The sequence below is a fragment of the Ambystoma mexicanum genome, chromosome 7p (assembly GCF_040938575.1).
Source record: "Ambystoma mexicanum isolate Mex_15411 chromosome 7p, UKY_AmexF1_1, whole genome shotgun sequence".
NCBI classification, from domain to species: Eukaryota; Metazoa; Chordata; class Amphibia; order Caudata; family Ambystomatidae; genus Ambystoma; species Ambystoma mexicanum.
In genome coordinates this window covers 878,420,744-878,442,552 of record NC_090939.1, presented here as the reverse complement: position 1 = coordinate 878,442,552, position 21,809 = coordinate 878,420,744, and the positions used below count along the sequence as shown (strand labels likewise).

The 21,809-nt window shown below is 44.6% G+C and overlaps 1 protein-coding gene across 2 annotated transcripts in view; it reads left to right on the top strand.

Annotated features, from left to right (window-relative positions):
• Positions 1–862: 862 nt before the first annotated feature.
• The window catches only part of CHAMP1 (chromosome alignment maintaining phosphoprotein 1), a 56,628-nt gene continuing 35,681 nt past the window's right edge, over positions 863–21,809 (top strand). The window contains exon 1 of one of the 2 annotated variants that reach the window (XM_069637111.1): positions 863–943. The gene's annotated coding sequence lies outside the window, so the exon portion shown is untranslated. Of the gene's footprint in view, positions 944–1,531; positions 1,877–21,809 lie in introns of those variants that run through there. The other variant, XM_069637112.1, reaches the window with a different exon arrangement.

Sequence of the window (21,809 nt, the reverse complement as noted above, 5' to 3'; positions counted from 1 at the left end):
ATACCTGGCGCTTCGAAACACTTCTGAGATGTATAAGCGCCTTATAAATACACAAAAAAAGAAATATGTGCCGTGTACGGCATGGAGTGGTCCTTCCTCTGTGAATCTCTTCCTAAGCACCTATATACGTCCTACGTGAAAACATCCAGACGACTACAGAAATATGTGAAAGACATCATGATGCCGTAAAGGTATTTTAGAAAGTATCGGCAAACTTTTAAACAAACGCACCATGCTATCGGGTCTCATAGGGACTTTAAATGAATAACCTCCCCCACCATTTGGGGAAAGCCAAATCGCTGCCCCATGCAGGAGAAAAAATAACTTAACTATTATGGTGGAAATTCGTATTCAAATGTGCCTATCTGCATAAAACACATATCCCCATCTGCTGCACATAACAAATCCTACAACTCTCCCTTCTCCAGTGGGGAGAATAATTAACTATTCGCTGTACTGTTCACTGGTACAGTGGAAATCCCATTGAGAAGGGAGGAACACGCTGTTCCACTCCATAAAACACATTTCCCACGGGCAAATCGCCTTTAAGTAAATCTCAACCCTGATTCACATTACAAATCGCCAAAATACACAGAAATACCCCCTTCCCCCGCTCGGCATTAAGGTAACAATTAACATGAGAAAACTTTAACTATACGCAAATGTGCTTTGTAACGGAGTCGCTGAGTCCTGCAACGTCTCGCCTTCCCTCTCCGTCGTGCTTGTGCTGGTGTTATGAAATATTTGGTATCCCAGAACACGCCTAGTTACCTTGCCTTCCCGCTCTTGCAAAAAAAAAAAAAGATGACGAAGTGAACGTTGCAGAGCACGTGATGCGGAGCACGTGATGATGTGAGAGGAGCGTTGCCAGGGTCCTTTTCTCAAATGGAAATTAGACGCTACCCTTTACGAAACGTCATATCCTGATTCCAGGCAGAATCAGGTGAGTGCGTACGGTCCAGCTTTTGTGATTTTTATATGCATTTCATTTAACATCCATTAACTTAGACGTTCTCACCCCTTTGTTATATTGTTAAGAGGAGCCCTTTTGCAACTACTGGAAATGCACGTTGAAGCTGTACTTCGTTGTATTGTACTTATCACATTTTGAAATTAAACATTGTAAGGATGTGAATTTCTAAACATCTGATTTTGAAATTACACAGGGCAGCCTGTTGTTGTTGGTATTGTAGACTCTGAAGCTCATGCATGATACGTTTCAGGCTCTGGAATGGTCGCAGATGCAGTAACTGCTTTGCAGCTACTATACAGACCCTGCCATAGCTCTCAACTCACACGCTTTTGGCAGGTGTCACCCGCCTTGTAAACAGCTGACTCACCCGCCAAGCCAACTTCACGCCCATTCGTTTCAATGGGCCTCTCACCCGCCTTTGCGACATAAATGGTTGAGAGCTATGGACCCTGCTCTGGTGTAAGTGACTACATATATAATAATCATGGCCGTTGCTTGACCCGGGCGATTGCCTGGTGCGCAATTGCCCCAGGGGGTGAAATTGCCCCGTCTCTTGAGGGCAACATTTCCCTGGGTGTGGGGCGCGATTGCCGTGGGGAGAGTAGCCGCAGCACAGTAGCGGAAGCTGCTGACTGGCACTCACATAGTACTTGCGTAACGTTTCGGAGCTCAGAGGAACTTTGGTGCCACTTGAGGTGGGGGCATTAAAAGGCGCCTTTCCTGGTGGCCACCCGCCTTTGTAATCAAGCCGGAACAACACAGAGGAAAAAAGACGGCTGCCTTTGACCGTTCCCAGCTTCCTGCCCCGAAACTCCAATTGCTTTCTGCCCAGACCCGTGCGCAAAGAAATAAGACTGCATTGCTTCCCCGACTCGCTTGAGTGCAGAACTACTTTGAAAGAAGGTAGGCATAACCCGATGCTACTGTTGACATTTTAGAAAATGTTGCTTTAAACTGTGTACATAGCGTTTGGCTGGTGCTCAAACAGTAGCTTGCATAGTTCAGAGTGCATTCTGGACAAGAACTGGTAAATGGGAATATTTTGTTTTGCACTTTCCTAGCCCAGATTTTTTTCCAACGTTAGACGCCTGCCTCGGTTGGATCGAGTGCGTATATTGCAATTCCTTACCTGTGTTTCTACTTCCCCTTTAGAAGGTGTCGCGCGCCTGAAAGGGTAAATGGCAGAACGTAGCTTCACTCTGTTCTGTCCCAAAAAAAGTCTAAATGGCAGAAACATTCCTCAGAGTTGAAAGCGTATATTGGAAGTTGCTGCTGTTCTGGGCACTTTCAGCCGCAACCTTTCTTCTTTGTTGGTTTTAATTGGACAGGTTTGAAACTTGGTAATGTTTTCTGAGAACTTCATTTGTTTAGAGTTATGATTCGGGGCAGGAACAAATGAAACTAATTACACTTATTCATGGTTCCATTCAAGTTTTATCCCCATGCAAATTGTTCTTTGTCCTGGTGGGAGTCCTTTCTTGTACTGAGTTGGCTGCAGTGGTGCAGCTAGGATTTCTCAGCAGGGTGAAGCTGTGCTGTGTACACACGGGCCTATGGTAAAATTCCCCATAAACCAAGGGGAATATATTTGATGAGACGGCTTGTTTGCTTTTGCTCGGTCCCACGGACAAGATTTGAGTTTGAGTTTTGATGGTATATCTTTATTTCATTGTTTAGAACAGAAAAATGTTACTCCTTTCATCAACAAGGATGATGGGCAGAAAGGTTCTGGAGGTTTACTTGCATGTGTAACTGGCCCTATGGGGTGAGCCCCCTTGCATGCATACAAAATAATACATATTTGACCCCTAGTAATGCAGTGAGACCAATGCCCACTTTTTGTCACATGATTTTTTTCACTATTTAAAATAGGCAGAAGAAGCACTCTCTAATCCACTTTTACAGGGAGATGCCATCTTTATGCGTTTTGCTTTGCGTTCCTATAAAGGTTATATAAACAAACCTACAAGTACCAGAATGCAATCTGATATGAGTTTTATTAGTTCAGTTCAGAAATTGGACTACTTGAGATCCTGTCCTGTGGGTTGAATTACTTTGAAAAATTCTACACAGGCCCCTGCAGGCCATGTGCGATGAACGGATGGTATAGTGAATGGGTTCCACTTCTATTTAAAAGGGTTTCTGCCATTTAATAAGTGACCAAAGTAAGGTGTCTTTCGCTGTAAGAGATTATGCCCAGCAGGTTTAAGACTCAAATAAGGACGGCCATGTAGACAGAGTGAAAGAGATTAAAGTGGGACGGAAAACGAGATGGTTAAGGAAAAGGTGAGGAATGCGAGATTAAGAAAGGGGGAACGAAAGAGGAAAATATAGGCCCTATATGGGAAGCAAAATGGGGCAGAGATTGTGTAATAAGGTAGGTCCGCGCTCAAGTAAGTTGCTTGGAAGACTTTAATGTCTCCAAGTACAAGTTGACACGTAGAACAGACACTGGCTTCTCACCCAGCGGGCACTCACCAACTGACTCCCTTAGAACACACACACACACACACACGTCATCTAAGTTATAGATTGCATTGCTATAGGCGCGCGCATTACACACCATTGTAATGATAGACTACAACCATAGATTACAACAGATTGCATGTGAGAAATGGAAGCAATGGGCGGTTAAAGGGCAAGAGTGAGATGGAAGAAAGCTGAGGGTAGGGGCAGATGTGACTCGCAGGAGTTGCAATGTAACTGGGAGAGAGCACTATGACCAGACTAGACTGGATAGAGACTGCTTTATCACACTTGCTGTGAAATACACACTGGGATGTGCAAATTGGCTAAGGTCCAGGGCTGCAGGAGGACTCTGTGAAGTGGAGTCCAGCCCTCCATGCTCACATCATCTGAATGCCTCCTTTTGGTGTTTCGTCAGAAGAGTTGTTTGCTGACTAGTACTTTCCTTTGGCGCAGAGCAGGGTGAAAAGTGAACGCTCATAGATGTCCCAGTAGTCAGGCTGTAGTGACCTTCAGCCTATTTGGGAAGTTGGTTCTAGGTGATGTGAGGGATGCTCTTACCCTCAGGCCACACCCTGCTTTTTATTTACCTTCATGCCACTTGCTTCAATCTGGCCTCGTGACGAAGATCGCCAGTGCTCATGTGGTGGTCTGGTTCCTCACCTCCTGTATTGTTTTTGCTTTCTTAATGTTTAAAACAAAGAACATTCAGTTGAGAATTATTGTATTAGATCGATTGAGTTTCTGGTCAGATGCGCCTGCCTATTTGACCTGGAGGCTGGCATCTGTGCTGTAGATAAGTAGGATGATTTATGGCTATGTGAAATTAGTAAGCGGCTGTGATTGAGACCTTCTGCCCTTTCCTTTTCCGCACAAATTGAACAATCTGAAAGCACCCAACCGGCACCGTATTTGGTTGAGAGGGATTGACACTTGCAATGTGAGATGGTGAACTGGAACCTGTCAGCCAGTAGTAGGAATTGGCATACATCGTATTTGTCCAAATGCTAGAAAAGTTTTGTTCCAATAGGTACGGCCATGATGTAGCCTCTCCAAATTTGGCCCACTTTGAACTCCGCACCTTTAGAATGGAGCCTCCTTACCACTATTTTGCTTCGCAATCAGTGCAACATTTAAACTGAAAAGACTTAAAAAAAAACGTTTTGGGGGAGTTTGGATTAGTCCTAGCAAGGATATTGCAACATGTTATAATTGGGAAATATTTTCTGGCTTTCTTTTACTTCAGGTATTTGAACGTACTGGCAATGTCGAAATCAATAAGACCTTCGGGAGCACAGAACCGGAAGAGAAAAAAGTGGCACAAGGTATCAAAGTGCCAATGTACTGTCTTCATTCTTCAAAAGAAGGAGATAAGCGCCCCCCCCAAGGCCAGGCAACGGGCATTCCTGAGGAAACAGTACTGCCTATAGTCATGCCACAAGTTCCATGAGTAGAGGCCTCAAGAACCCAAACACTAGAGGGCGATGATGACCAACAGTAACGAGGCACTAAAACGTGTTGGTTTGAAGACATTTCGTTATGGCCTAAATCAATGTCTGGACTTGTGCGTGTTCAAATTGCAATGGGAGGGCCACAGGCTATGCCACCTCCTAGTTATTCATACCCAAAGGATGACAAAAATAGGCACTTTTCTTCTTGATATGGGCTCATGGTTTTACCTAACAAAGAAACAGTCTCCACGCCATGGCTGCAATATTCGGTTTTGACTGATTTTGCTGTATGCTTTTTGACCCAATGCCAAAATCCAAACTTGGTAGTGATGGCATTAATAACTGGAAGCATATTGGTAACTATTTGAAAATGCACTAAGGGTCTCCTGAACATGCCAAATCCAATGGCAAGTGGGTGGATGCTGAAAGGTGCCTCACAGGTCATGTTGCTATTGATTCTCTCATGCAAGATCAAATGCAGACGGAGACCAAGAGTTGGCGGGCTGTGCTTGAAAGAAATATGTCAGTTGTTGTCTTTCTGTCCCAAAATAATTTGGCGTTTCGTGGCTCTTCAAACAAGTTATTTACTCCAACAATGGACATTTCTTATGCCTTGTTGCACTACTAGGGGAACTTGTTCCGATCATGATGGATCATTTGCATCGAGTGACCTCACAAGAGATCCACAGTCACTATTGCGGAAATGTCATTCACAACAAACTAGTTAGTTTAATGGGGTCTCAAGAAAAGAATGAAATGGTGAAGGTTGCAAAATATTTTGTACCACAGATATCAGCCACACCAAGCAACTGTCTTACACTGTAGGAATTGTGAATATTACAGGCAAAGACATTTCTGTGAAATGTCGTCTAGAGATGGACAACTGCCGTGGTCAGGGGTATGATAATGGTGCAAACATGATTGGGGTAAACAAAGGAGTCCAAGCGCTAGTTTTCGAGCAATACCCCCATGCATTCTTTTTTTTGTTTTAACCCATGTGGCTGCCACAGTTTAAATTTGGTGGCTGGCAATGCTTCCAAATCATCTGTGAAATCTGTTTGTCTTTATGGTGTACTTCAGAGACTCTATAATTTGTTTGCAGCTTCAATGCTGGAACATTCTCAGTGAGCATGTAAAAAATCTTTCCTTGGAAAAAGGTCTGTGAAACATGATGAGAATAAAGAATTGAAAGCTTGAATGCAGTGCAGTATCAATTTGTTGAGATACACACAGCACTCATGAGCATTGAAGAAAAAGTCGATGACCCAACATTGTCCTCTTAGGCTAAGTCTCTTGCTTTACACTTGGAAGATTTCAGTTTTATTTGTACTAAGTTGTGAGGTATGACCTATTTCAGATGAACATTGTAAGCAAATCCATGCAGTCCAAACAAATTGATTTGCCAGCCTGCAATGACCTGCTTAAGAACTGCATTGCCTTAGTCAAAACTTGTAAGAGTGTTGGTTTTGAGTCTGCTGTAACAACAGCAAAAGAGAGAGCCCTGCCTTTAAGGCACCCTACTTTTAAGGCAACTGAACGGCATAGGAAAAAAAAAGAAAATGTTTGCGTATGAGACTCAAGACGAGACCCCAGTAACCGTATTTTATACCCTGAGGGACGCAGAACTACTTCGCTTGAAAGGCACTTTTCCCAGTTGTCTGCGCACAATATTACAACAAGCTGGGGTTTCATGTACAACATAAAGCTCTTGCCTGGAAAAGAAGAACTGATAACAACTGTGCAAGCACCTGGAGCAATTGTTAGCAAAGGGTGGTGATAGTGCACCAGAATCTGATATAGATGGTTCCCAGTTGGCCGAGGAATTGAGATATCTCCAGCCATCACTTCAGAAGAGTTCTATTATGCCTCTTCAAGTTTTGTAGCACATTCATCGCACAAAAACACATTGGTTGTTTCCAAATGTGTGGGTTGCCACAAGGCTCTTACTAGCAATTACAGTGGTAAGTGGTGAGAGGAGCTTTAGTAAATTGAAACTGATAGACATACTTGCGCTCCACAGTGGCCGACGAATGCTTTCGTAGCAGCAAAGTCAAGGAGTGCCCTTAACATAGACAAAAAATTGACAGAAAACTTTTAAAAGTACTATATCCTGTTTGTATACTCTGCTTTGTCTGAGGAATTACTATAAAGTTCTTGAATCATGATGTAATAAAACCGATTTCATTTGTTAAGCAGTGATTTATTGACCTTGGGCATGAGTTACTTAACAGTGTAGTTTGGGAGTGGCATGCGGGCGTGGGCACTTTCTAGTGTTTTCCCCTGGTTACCAAATGGACTAGAAACTGCCCTGATAGAAATACCTGCACGGGCTAATGATTGCAGACGTGTACTGTCTCCAGCTCCAGTTTTGTTATGTCCCCCATCGCTTATTGGGACAGTCCCGCTCGCATAATGCTCAACTGCGACGGAATGGTGTTCGCTATCTTGTCCCCAAAATCCTGAAAGCATTGGCGAAGGACCTCCTGGGTGGCCACTTAATCTTTTGCAGGGTCTGCCAGTGCCCCCCATCCTCTCCTGCCCGGGCCCCTGATCTCTCCCAGCCGGTACCTCGCTTTCTCTGCGCCAGTCTCTGCAGACTGCTCTCCTGTGGTTTCTTCACAGACTTGGGGGCAGCTTGCATGTCCTTCCCCTTGTTTTTGGACATAGTGCGTAGGCAGGTCTGATGAGGCGGGCAGGGCTCTTCCCCATTCTCCCTGATATTATTTTGCTTCCTTTCGACCTCTTCTGGACAGTTTCTCAGAGCGTAGGAACCTCCTCCCTCCGCCGCTTTGTGGGTCCGCCCTTGACTGTGCAGGGGGGTTGGAACTCCCCTCTAACTGTGCGCAGTTGAGCCACTGTTTGTCCTCCTCGCGTTTCAAAGGACCCTCCTCCTGGCCTTGGTGCCAGGATCACTCTGCCCTGAGCCCAACCAAATGGCATCTCGCTTCTTCCTTGCCCACCACGGATGTAGATGGACTCTTTAGGCCTCTATTCGGCCTCATGATTGGCCAGGGGAGGCTGTGACCCCACCGATCACTGTCTTCTATGCGTGGTGCGCCTCTTTCTCCCTTGCTGTGCTTCTGGATGGGGGTGTGCTGGCTGAGGAACTATATGCAGTTACAAAATCAAAAAATTTATAAATGGGCCTCCAGCCGCACCGGCTATAACGCCACCGCTTGGGCAGGTGCCCTCCTGCCACGCTTCCCCACACCTCTGTCACTCTGCTCAAAGCTGGTGATCACTGCCTGCACTGGCCAGCCTCTGCCTACTTGCACCCTTTCCTTGGGCCAGGGCGCAATGTGACTTGTGATGGTTCTCCTCCCAAGTGGGGGGGGGGCGCAAGGGAGAGTCGAGCCCCTCAGGGTCACCGCCTTCCTGCCTCTTGGTTGTGCGGCCCCTCCCGGGCCTTTTCACCGCTCCGGGTGCTCTTCTCCACAGCTCTCAGCAGCGGGCTACAGGTTTGGCCCCTCTGGGTCCTCCTGATCTCTCTGAGACGCTGCTTTGCCGGGGCGGCTCAGTCCCGACTCGATCTTCCCGCTGCTGCTCGCCCGCAAGGGAGCCCTTGCTCCACAAATTCACCCCCTTTTGGGCCTCCAATATCGCCGGTAGCTCCTTCCTGATGGGCTCCTCAGCCGTCCGACAGCGGCTGCTTTCCACCACCCCGCCTTGCAGCCGCACTGGATCCTTAGCCGTCCTGGGTCTCCCTGAGTGGTTCTTCTTGCTCGCGGTCTGCGAGCGTATCTCTCGGCTTGGCCTGCGCTGGCTGTCGGCGCAGTGCCCCCGCACCTCTGTCACAGCGGGGACAGAGGCCGCACACCCGCCTCTTCCAGCTTGTCTCTGGCCTGGGGTGAGGGGGGAGCTCCATGATCACACTGCTCTCCCCTCGGTGGCTATCTTAGAATTCCAATCGCGATGCACTTTTTAATGAGTATCCATCATAGATGCCAGTACAACATGCTGTTTTTTTTTTCTTTGTTCGAAAGGATATGTGCTTTTATGTGGCTGCACTGGCATTTTGGGGCACCCAGTATAGCCATTCTTTGCTGTGGCATGACATTTTTTTCTTGGATTCTATGACAAAGCAAGCATGATGAGTAGTGTTGTATGTCTAGACTGGCATTTAGGGCAGCCACTCAAGCCATTTCTTACTGTGGCATGGCCTTTCTCACTGGGTATCAATGGTAAAGCAAACATGATGGCATTATTGCGCATCTAGACTCGCCTGCATTGTGCAGTGTTTGGACATGTTTTCTTGTTGTGACAAGACCTTTCCAAAGGCAAAGCCAACAGGAGTGTGAGACAGAGCCATGGTGGGCATGTTTTCTTATAATATGATTACTGGCATTAGTCTCCAGGCGCTCATGTGGATCTGCAAAAAAGTGAGACGGGGGATTAGTGGGGGGAAAAGGGTGAGAGGATAGGTTCAGAACTAGGAGAAACTGGCGTCTGTGAGTGTTTTGCATGTGGTCACTTGTGAGCAGCCTCACGCATTGTAAACGTATGGGTAAGATTCCGTGCCTCGGGTGTGTGGTAGTGTTTTGCGTTGGTGTTAGTGTTGTGTGGTTAGGATGGGTTGGTTTTGTGCACTGGTAAGATGGGGTCCATGAGGGATTCACACAGGTGGTCGTAGCTGTAAGGTAGTCCGGCATCTCGGTGTGTTGTTGCCTTTTAGATGATATTGGGCTATGTGGGTGGTTCACTCTGAATGTCAGCATAGTAATGGTTCTCTGTATGTTTGAGTGTGACTAGTCCAAGATCCGGTGTAGAGGTGTCAGTTATGTAGGAGGAGCAGGAAGGGAAAGAGGGTTAGTTTATTTTAATGTTTCCTTTATTTAAAGTGCAAATTGGTTAATTAAAACCTTATACACTAGATAAAAGTAATACTTTATAGATTAAAATACATAAAATGAAACATAGAATACATGGCATGGATAATGCTTGGTAGATTTACATAGAACTTTTAAATTTAACATGAAATGTTTTATCATCACAGAAATCTAGCACGTCAATTTAATTCTCAAACTGGATTCAGCGCCTAACATCTCCTCTCCGAAAATGAATTATTTATAATTGCTCTTTTCAAAATATAAAAGGTGCCGCAATTATAAGTCATAATTTCCACCGTATGTAAGGCAGACCAAAACAGGTCAGATAAGATCATACTTAGGTGACTCACGAAATTACAATAGCCTCTATTGTACCACTCTTGCAATTTCTCACATTCTGCGAGTGTGTCTAGTGGACTTTATCTCCCTTTTAGAATGTCTGCACATTTTGTCTTCCATTGCTAAGCCAGACCAAGCCCCTATGTATTCCCTACAAGGCAATATATGTTAAATCTAAGGAGCAAAATAAATCGTATCCGGCTTCTATTACCAGTTTTTTTCTTTTTAAACTTTATTTAATGCTCGCGGTACATAACATTGCAACAACATCACATATCACATACCTCTAGAACAGCAACATTCAGTTCAGTTATACAACAGAATGAACAGTATTACTTATTGGACGCTTCAATGGGTCCTGCCGGGCTTCGCATAGATATATTCTAAACGGGGCCCATATGTCCTTCGGTTTACATGAATTTCGGAGTGACATTACATAATGTTCTTCACATTCATTTACATACATCAATTCCTTAAGGAAGTGGCTCACTTGCGTTGCCTGTGCACTCTTCCATTTTTGCAGAATGCACTTTTTTGCCACTACGCATGCAATATTGAAGAGCCTTCTCGTTACCTCCGACTGTTTACTAATATCCCCAAACAAATATTTTTGTGGTGTGAGGTCTGCCGGTATCTGAGTTACTTCCTCCAAAATGTTTGCTACCTTGCCCCAGAATACATGCACATGAGGACAGCTCCAATACATGTGTATCAAATCAGCTTGCTCTGCCCCACATTTCTGACGCCTACCGGGACTCTTGGGGGTATAGTGCAGTTTGTTCAACATCTTAAATTGGATCAGTCTGAGGCCCGCATTCATGGATACCTTCTTGGTCAGTTCACAGTACCTCACCCAGGTTCCATCATTTATATTTTCACCCAGATCTGCCTCCCAGGAGGCCTTTATTACATTTACAGTTGGAGTGTTAGCCTGCACAGCCGCATATAGCCCCGAGTCACTTGTTCCCGACAGGGTGGATAGGGTCATCAGGCATGGGTGCGGTGGGGGTTCATCTGGGAACATTGGCCACCTGGCCTTAAAAGCCATTCTCATTCTATAATATTGCAATACCATCACTTGGTAATTTCCCATCCCTGTTTTAAATTCCTCTAATGTTATGAATTTACCATTGGGGAATATGTCTCTGATTTTAAATTCCTCCTCCGGGTCCCATATGTGTTTTATATCTGGATCATATGTGAGTGCTATGCCGGGGAAGTTCCAGAACGGGCCTCAGCATAGTAAGATGTCTCCACCCCAAGCCTACAGTAAAGTTTGAACCATGCCTGAGCTGTTGTGCTAACTGGATCGAATGGGCATTCATCCCTGTGTTTTCTTTCAAAGATGACCGACCTTATATCAGTCGGGCGTGCTGCATGTTTTTCTAGGTAGATGTGGGGTGAGGTGTCCCTCTCATCATACCAGTGTTTAACGAACTGGGCCTGTGCAACTAGATAATATAGTTCAAAATCCGGAGCTGCTATGCCTCCTTTTGCTATATGGCTCCACCATTTTTTCCCATTTCATCCTGGCAGCCCCCCCACACCAGACAAATTCCACCGCCATAGATCTAAGAGTATCGAAGAACCGCCTGCCAGGCCAGATCGGGATATTAGTAAATATGTACAGCAGTTTAGGAGAATGACCATTTTTAGTATAGCTACCCGACCAATAAGTGAAATAGGAAGTTTAGCCCAGAAGCGGAGTTTAGTAGCAATCGTATTCAGTAGAGATTCGTGGTTATTCAAAAGTAGGGATGTTCTGTCTCCCGAGACAATAACCCCCAGGTACCTTATCTTGTCCGGGGACCACTGCAGGCCGTGTGTGTTGTTTGGACATCTAGTAGCCGGGGTCAAAGGAAACATTTCGGATTTAGAACGGTTAGTTTTATATCCCGAATATTCTGTGAATTTGTGCATTGCCTCCATAGCTGGACCCAGATGTATGTCCGGCTCCCGGATGTATATCAGTGCATCATCTGCATACAGGGATATCGATTGGGTCAGGCCCGCCATCCATATGCCCCTCTGTCCCTGATGTTCTCTAATTGCTGCCGCAGCCGGTTCCACTGTCAGGGCAAATAATATGGGGGAGAACGGGCAACCCTGCCTCGTACCCCTCCCCAGCTCAAACCATTCTGACATGGTGCGGTTAGTCAATACCCTAGCTCCCGGGTTAGTGTATAGTACCTTGACACATTTCAGGAAGTATGGACCCAGCCCAAATTTCTCAAGCACCATGAATAGATACGCCCATGACACGGAATCAAATGCTTTTTCAGCATCCAGAGACACAGCCACTGCCTGCGCCTCCAGTTTGATCTGGGCCATGACCCCAAATAGCTTACACAGATTGAGTGCCGTCGATCTATTGGGGATAAATCCGCATTGGTCCGGGTGTATCAATAATGGCATGTGAGGCAGGAGTCTGGTGGCCAGAATCTTTGCAAATACTTTAGCGTCATATAAGGGAAAGGGGTCGGTACGCGGACATCTCATTTGGGGGTCTCCTGGGTTTAGGGAGTACTGTGATGATTGCTTCTCTCATGGACGTTGGAAGTGTCCCTACCTCTATGGCCTCTTCCCATACAGACAGTAATATCGGGGCAAGTTCCTCACTAAGTTCCTTATATAATTCAATCCCCAGACCGTCTGAGCCAGGTGCCTTTCCATTGGCTAGTGATTTTCTATTACCAGTTTTGAGCAAATAGCATCTAGGAATATAGGTTTTCTACCTTGAAGTGCATCAATACTGTTTCATTTTGGCAAGATAGAACAGATTAGAACATATTTCCCACTCAAAAGCTTTCTTTTTGAGGTTATTGAAAGACGGATTCATATCTTCCATAGTAGTGGGGATTTTCTTTCATGTTAATTTCCATAATGAAAGAGAGAGTAACCTCTTTTAGATTGGTCGGATATGTATTCAATTTGTCTCGCATATGCACGCTTTTACCAATAAATCCCAAGAGGTTCTCTCCCTCCCCCCATCCCCCAACAGATTCCACATGTAAGTTTGTAATATCTTATTTTCCAGAGCATTTTGAGAGAGACCAAGCCCAGTTCGCAACGTATTGCTTCAATAGGGGTCGATCTCAGGAGCCCCAGTGAGGGTTTCCATATTTTACCCTCTAATTTTCCTAGATTTTCCATATCTCTGGCTCCCACCGATTCCAGCGCATATAGAGCTCCGGGGGTAATGCATCTCTTGTATATTTCTAAATAGCCTTCAGTGGAGTGCCTACCTTATTAGTCATATACCTTTTCATGACATTCAATTTTTTTAAAACTTTGGTCTCAACCATCTCAAGGTAGAAATCACTACGGGGGGTTGGTTCATAATGGGTATCCCCAAAGAAGGGTATATATCTACTACCTCTAGGATGTTATCATTGATCTTCCATTTAAATTTTCTTCTTTCCTTTTTGCACCCCCAAAAACCATTACCTTCGTTTTATTTATACTTAAATTATTTTGTTTAGAATGCTGATGTAGAATGTCAAGCATCATCTGCAGCCCACATTGGGTTTTGTCTGATAAAATGGTATCATCGGCATATATGAGACAATTTATTCCAAACCCCCCTACTTTAGGGGGGAATAATTTATACAGATGAATCTATCCCAGAGGTCTGCCACATCGAAGTTGTGTAGTTGTAGGAGGTTACGCAGCCCTGCTTGAGACCAATGTTAGTTTTAATTTCTGGAGACATTTTTTTTACCTTTGACCAGACAAATTATCGCAGTGGTTTCTCTGTGCATTTCGCACAGACAATATGAGATCGTAGGGCATAACTTGTTATCAGATAATTTCTTCCATAGTCTTTCCCTGTTGATGCAGTTGAACGCCCTTCAGTAGTCAATATAACAGGCATACAATTTGGTGTATTTTTTTAATCTAATGTATCTGAAATAATATATTTTAGCATCACTATATGAGTGCTATGATTCTTTCGAATCCTGTTTGTTGGATAGGTAATGGATCATTTGCATAACTCCATATAGAAGAGTTAGATGCCGCTTAATGGTATTTAGCTAGATTCTTGTTCTTAGGCCCCTCTCGTCTCCTCTCTAGTTGTTTTGTCTGCGGTGTTGTTGTTGCTGGTGTCCCTTCTAGGTTGTCATTTTCTGCTGAATAGCCAGGGTTTGAGCAGTTTCCAGAAGGTGATGTGGACTTCTGTGGTTCTAATTACTTTGGGCATGTTGTTCTAGATGTTAGCAATTAGACTTGAGAACGCTGTTCCGATGAATTTCCTTTTTCGTGGTGTTTTGCCTCTATTTGTAGGTCGTTGCTGGATTTAAGTTCCCTTCCTGGGCGATAATGGCTAATCTTGTCTTTGAGGAAATCCATTTCTTGTCTCTGCAATGCTTTGAGGGCAATGCAGAGTGCTTTGAATTTGATGCACTTTTTTTACTGGTTACCAGTGTAGTGTTTTCAGTGCTGGAGTGATGTGGTCTCTTCTGTTTAGTCTTCGTAGGATCCTGGCTGCTGTACTTTACACCCTTGGGGTTTCTTGGTGAGTCTTTCTGGCATTCCTAGGTAGAGGCGGTTAGCGTAGGTAATTCTTGTGAGTATCAGGGACCTGAGTAGTTGTAGAAGGAAGAAGCATTTTTTTGGCGATTGCGTTGACTTGCAGTACTGTGATAGTCCGTTGTCCATGAGTATTCCTAGGTTGTTTACTACATTGGTAGTCTCTGGTTGCGTTCCCATACCAATTGGCCAGCCCAATTGTGGGTTCCCTCTGTCGAACCCTGCGGGTGAGTTATTTCCATTTTTGCGCAGTTCAGTTTGAGGTTGTTTGTTGTCATCCATGTCTGTGAGGCAGTTGTTGAGGGTTGTTATTTTGTTCCTGTGTTTTCACAATCAGTTGTGTCGTCTGTGTAGTTGTAGGCGGTAAGTCCGTAGAATTGAATGATTTTCATCAGTGGGCACATGTAGATGTTGAAAAGTAGAGGGGAGAGGCTGGAACCCTGTGGGACTCTGCAGGATATATTTTTGGTGTTTGAGGTGAACGGTGGAAGGTAGATTCTTTCAGTTCAGTTTGTTAGGAATTCTGACCTTTTTTTATTATCAGTGGTTTGATGTATGCTGATTTTGAAGGAGGACGGTACTATTCCTCTTTTGAGTGATACATTCATTAGGTCCCGAAAGCGTGTCGCTGGGGTTCTGAGGTTGAGGATTCCTTTAAAAAACGTCTGGGAGGCAGGAGTCCCTTGGAGATCCTGCAAGGTTGGTGTCCTTGATCAGTGTGGCGCGCGATTGGTTCTAGGTAGATGAGTTTTGTTTTCATCTGTGTTTCTTCTGGTCTCTTGTGTCCAGTGGTTGTATTTGCCCGTCTAGGTTGATGGTCTGCTGTATTGTCTATTTTTGCTCTCAGGTGTTTGGTGATTTAGTCTCAAAGTGTTTGTTTCGGGGTGATGGAATTTTTGCAGGAAGAGTTTTTTTTTAAAAAAGTCTCTGATTTTGAAGAGTTCTTTCTGTGAATTGCTTGACGATTCTATTCTTGTGGCGTAGTAGAGTATTTTTTATTTTTTTTGCTTTTTGGACTGTTACTTTGTACAGTTTGAGTTGTCTGGTATTTTCTTTTGGTCTTGCCTAGTGTATTGTTCTCTCCATTTTGTGTCCATTTTGCTGCTATTTTTTCAGTTCTTCTGTGAACTATTTTGCTGCCTGTTTTTTTGGTGTTGCTTTGAATGTTTTAGCTGGTGCTAATTAGTCAAGGGCGTTGGTGATCCCATTGTTGAGTGTGTCTTCTGTTGTATCTGTTTGTGTCAGTGGGATCTCTTTCGCCTAGGTTGTTGTGGTGGGTTCATAGCATGGCGGCCTTGTCCGCTAGTTTTGTTGCAAAGTTGGGGTTGTAAGAAGGTGGTCTGTAGATCAGGAGGAATACTATGTTGGAATGGTCATTGAGTTCTATCTTGATTAGGAGGGATTCATAGTCTTCTGCATTGGTTATGATGATTCGAGATGCTCGGGTGTGTTTTTTGTGTATAGTTGCGATTCCGCCTTCTCTTCGGTTTTCTCTGTTGGCGTGTATTAATTTATAATTGTCGGGTATTGCTTCGTTCGCGATGGCTTTATAGTTGTCCGATAGCCAGATTTCTGTAAGGAAGAGCATGTGTGTGCCTCCTTCGCTTAGGAGGTAATTGATTGTTTGCTATGGATCTAACGTCGAGGAGGCTGCAGTGTAGTTTTGCTTGATTTGCCTTTCATGTTGTTGGTAGTATTTTGTTTGTTCTGACCAGTGTGTTGTTGGTTGGGTTTCCGGTCCAGGTGGGTTTTTCCCAGTTGAGTCTTTTGGGTGGGGTGGTTCCTTGTCAGTCTTTGTCGAGCAGACTGATATGGTGGGACCCATCTGATCCAGTCTTGGTGATAGATGGGTTATAGAGTGTGATGGATTCCAATTTGTTCTTGTTCTGGTTCGGGTATTGTCCATGGTGGAGACCGGGTTGGGATGGTTTATTAGTTGTCATGTTCCGTTTGGTATCCTGGTTGGGTCTGTATTCATGACGCTTGTTGGCTGTCGGTTTGTTGTTGCTGTGCTGTTTGTTTACCACATTGTCGTTTGTGGACAGGTAGCGAGCATTGTAGTCTGTCTTTGCTCTGTAATTTGTATGTGTCCTTGGGCCATCTCATATGTTTGTCGAGTTTTTTGAGTTGTGGAATCATGCTGGTCGGTGCCTTCCTGAGTGTTTTGGGATTTCTTCATATTTCTGTTGTCTTTTCTGGCTGTGGGTGTTCTCTTTCGATTGGTGTTTTTCCTGGTCTTTTGGGTTTAGTCTTTGCTGTTTGTGGTTTGTTGGTTGTATTTGATAGGTTGTGGGTATTAGAGGCCTCGGTTGATGGGACCTTGTGGTTCCCTTTGTTTATTGCTGCTTCTTTAAAAAAAAAAAAAAAAAATTGTGGTTATTTTCTTTTTTTGAAATAATTTTTTTATCCTGGAGGTACTTTTTTAGGTTATGGTTGTTTATTGGATTTTGCGCAAAGCAAACATGAATACTGTGTGAAGGAGTACATGTGAATACTGGCATATATTGGTGTAGTCATGTCGGGGAGAATTCTCAAGTCTGTGGTAATTCCCTTCTACCTTAGAGACCCCCAGCTCTTTTGCTGAACTGTAGGACTTTTTAATTTTAACCCTGAAGTGAGTGAGACCTTTTTCCCACTCCCTCATGTGTTTTGACCTGAATTGGATTATGCGTTTTCATTGTTTTGAGAGTCTGACAATTTCCATAGGCATCTGCTTTTTGTAAGGTGACACACAGCACCTTCAGTGCAGTGTCACTGAGAAATCCTTAGATTTCTCATAAGGTTTAAAATACCTTTTCTTGTGTGAGCTACTGTTCCCAAGAATAGTAAAGTGAAATTGACTTACCTTTTCTCTTTGTTCTGGGGGCCTGAGGGGGGGTGGTGGGGTTACCCAGTAGTAGGGGTGTACCGAATAGTACATCTACTATCCGACCGAATAGTACATTTACTATCTGGGCGGATCCGAATAGTCGTTTTGGCTTTTGTGTAGGCGTGGGAAAGGCACTTGCCAGGCACCGCTGTAGTGTTATTAACTGGCTATTGATGGTTGCAGGTGCAAAATGGTGCGAGTACCTAGGAATATAAAAGCTGTTGGCTTTGCCAATGCTTGTTTTAACATGACTTCAGTGAAGGACATGCACAGTGTATACAAACACATGTGCATAGGCGTGTTATAAATATCATATCATAGTGCTTATCATAGTGCTTATAAATTGTGCCAATGAGAACTTTCATTCACAGGCCCATTGTTCCAAGGTAATTGTAACAAACAAACCCTTCATTAAAGCTTTACAATGGTGACTTGGCATTCCTTCCCTCTCAAAGATATTATCTTCTATTAAGAAATATCTTTTCACATCTAGTCATCATTCTGTTAGGAAAATGGCAAGTCAACCCTCCTAGTCATTTGCGACACGAGAAGGGTGTCTGCCCGGCTCTATAGTTGTGAAGTGGACTTGATGGTTCCAGTTTTGTGTGCTGGGACCTGGAGGGGTCACGGGATTCCATTAGCTCCTTTTGTAATTGGGTTACACTCTTCTGTGTTTCCATTTGTGTAACTTCAACTTGGCAGAGCATTTTGTAACCATGGTATCCATTTATAAAACTTTTAAAAACTGATGTGTTTATCTCTGCAAGTGGCCGAACAATTAGGGGGCAGGCGAGGAGATCGCGCATATTCATGCCTTGCAAATAGCCACAGAGATGCAGCATTGTGCACATTTACTTCGCAGCCTTGTTAGCAGAGCAAGCCTGCATTCACTGAAGAACGTTCAGTAGGCTAACTGCTATTGAAATTCGCCAATGCAGTCAGCAACACATGCGTAAGGGGCCACTTCTTTGTACCTCCACACAAAAAGATGCCATTAATCATTGCCTACCCAGCGCAGTTGAGGCGGGGGCTGGCATTAGCTCTCAGTGGGCGCACCTGCAGGGGGGCGATAGTCACTGTGAGCACAGCGGCTATCGGGAGTCTGAAGCCCTGAGGTGTTATGCAGTGCAATGAGACTGAGACCGACCTCTCCCCCACCCCCGGGCACAACAACCTCCTGGGGACTCTGATCCTCCCAAGCCATTGAAATCCAAAGTGCCACCTTTACCATGCCCGTCCCGCCCTACTTAGCAAAGCAATACGAACTGGTTGCGTGCAAGTCCTGTTTAGAGAGAGAGATGTTCATCAGCCCTCCGATCCGATTTCCCAGGCGCAGGAGGTGCCTTCAAGAAATCAATCGAGCCTTGCTGCTAGGCGTTTCCAAGTGTGTTGTGCAGAAAATCCATATTTTGAAAGTGACTGGATTGGTGGCAACAGGAGGGACGCGATTTAAACACTGTTCATACTGATAGACCTAGCAGCTCGGATTTTAAAGCAATAAAAGTTCTTTTGTGTGCAACTCGACTGCCATCTAGTGGTTTGGTGCAGTAACTGCTGTATTTAAGCTTTGCATACAAGGCGAACACGTTGCTTTTATATGGGAGCAGGTCTTTTCAGTGAAGGAATTCATGGTGTGTTAATTTCGGCTTCGAGTAAGTATTCAAGTATGCAATCGGCTGAAACGAATAATTACTTTTTAGCCGAATACTTACTCGAAGACTAAGTTCACTACACCCCTACCCAGTAGCCCCTTGTCCTACATTCTCATGTAGCATGGTTATGTTACCCTCCCTGCTTTAAATGGTTGGTGGCAGTAGTTTACTTTTTCCTACCATTGTGCAGTAGTTTACTTGTTCCTACCATTCCTACCACAGGCTGAACCCTCAGCTGCAGTATAGCATTGATGGGTGACCATTTTATCAAAATGGCCCCTGTCTTTTTTTTGATATGTTCTGTTTGTGAGGTCTTTCTTGGGTTTTACTCTGTGCATCGAAACAGATTGGAGCCCTTTGTTTGTCTTGTCTTTGGCGGGCTTCAACCCAGAAGCCCGCCTTTTGGCTCCAGTGTGTCTGGAATGAGAGGATGTGAGGGAGGGTCCCGAAACTCCCCGGTCCCTTGTCTCCAGGAATGCCTGAATGCAACCAGCCCTGATTGGCTGGCTGGCTGTCCTTTCAGGACCGCCCCCCTGCTTTGTGATTGACAGCCTAGACTGTTCATGAATGGGTGAAACCTGCTTAAAAGGCGAGGACTAGAGGCAGAGTCGACCACTGGGAGAAACACCCGGCGAAGAAACCGTGAACAAATCTTGCTGCATCCTCCTGGACCTTTTGAATTGCCTGGTAAAGCCCTGCTGCTGTGCTGAAACTTTTTTTTTTTTTTTTCAATTCGACAGAGAAGCTCCTGAATGGATGACTTTTTTCCCCTTGGGTTAGTGGGACCAACTAACCAAGAGATGAACTCCACTGGACCATCTTCCCTGTCTGGCTGTACTTCTTCATTGTTGCAGGAACCGAGTCCCAGGGGTCGAGTAATCCGTAGTTGAGTGAAACGTCTGAAATCCAGCTCCAAGCTCCAGGAGTCTCCTAAGGACCCTCCAGAAGCAGGACGACCAGAGCTCGAGTTCCCTCGCCACAGTGCAGAACCCAAGGAGTGAAGGAAGCCCAACCGGTATCTGAGATCCGCGACAGTGCTTTTTACTAAGCGCTGAAACCGTGAAGTGCTGCTGAATTGAAAAGAGCCGTAGCTGCCGACAACCTCACAAGTATCGCAGGAGCCCTAACCAGATGTTACTCCCTCTTGCCCCCACGACTGAGGCTCAGGAACACTGACTCTACATCACTTTAGCAGGACAGAAGCCAGCTGGATCACTCTTCTTCAAACCAGAGGTACTGTTTAGACTTGGTGTAATTATCTCACTGTCTTTTAGCCATGCTTTTCTCAGTTGGGAATTGCAGTGGCCTACTTTTAGAGTTGATTCCAACTCTGTTTTCACAGACTTAACAACTTGTGACCCTACAAGTGATGTTGTAACAAACTCTCTAACTTTGTGCACGACTTTAGATTCTAAGTCGTCCCTCAGCTCCAGACACTGCTTTAGATTGACTTTGGCTGTCCTGGCTCCCTGCAGACTCTTCTATTCCATTGACTTTGATATTGTTTGTCTCTCATAGGTGGTAACTTGTTTTAGACTGTTACTGCTGGGAAAAGCTTGTCTAGATTTCATTGGAAGATTTAGTTGAGAACTGATTTAACCTTTTTCCCTCCATAAACCTTTCCTTTCTGCAACCTCAGAATCTGATTGAACGTCACCCCAGGGTGCAGGACTTGTGTAAGAAGCATATCCAAAGATTATCCACTAACTTGCTCTGATTCTGAAAAGTAATTTTAAAGTATATTTACATTGTTTTATGAATTGCCTTTCTAAAGAACGCTTATTTAAAAATGGATGTTAATTAAATAAATAACTATTTATAACTGAAACCTTGAGTGCAAGTGTTACTTGGCTACTTGTATATACAGATTTCGTTTGTACAGCTCTACAGCTCACATTTATCCCTCTTGAGATAGGCCTGGCTGCTCTGTCACACTACCAACCTCTGTAGTGCAGACCTATACCTAAAGGTGGGTTACCTAATACCAAGCAGATAAGTGTTGTGTAGTCTCACACAGTGGGACTATGCCACTTTTTACCTAACAAGTTGGCATGATAATGTATTGATTGTGAGGGTGCTGGGTTACTGCTTTTGACTGGGATGGCAAAGGATTCTCACCCAGGGGGGTGTATGCTATGTTTAGGCCTCTGGCTTCCACATTGGCCCAACATGGTCCCAAGCTTTACCATAGCCACAGTGGGGTGTCATTCAGCATAAGTACAACTAAGCAAAAGCAAAATGACAATCTGTATTGGTCCGCATATAATCCTACAAACTCTGTTCCTAAGTAATTAGTAAGTCATCATCAAGAACAAACATGTTTCGTGGCAATGCTTTTGAAGTAATTGGCAGGTCATCCCAGAATCGTCGCCAAATCATCGGGGACAAGCGTGCAACCTCTTGAAGTGATCAGCAAGTCATCCTAAAAGCATCAGGAACAAAGAGTTTTCTAAAATAGGGATGATGTTAGCATATTTGTTGTCCTAAAATCATTCCCAAATCAACAGCCACCATGCTGAGATATTTGCTGATGACTTTAACAGCGTGATGATGTCTGATGATGTGGGAATGACTTCTAGTGTAGTTCGATGATCATCAGATGACCCCAGGATGGTCTCGAAAGTCATCCTTTTAGAGCAGGGTTAGCAAGGGGTCTCGGGTCTCTGGGTGAACAAGTTGCGCCACCTCCACTGCTCTTAGCTC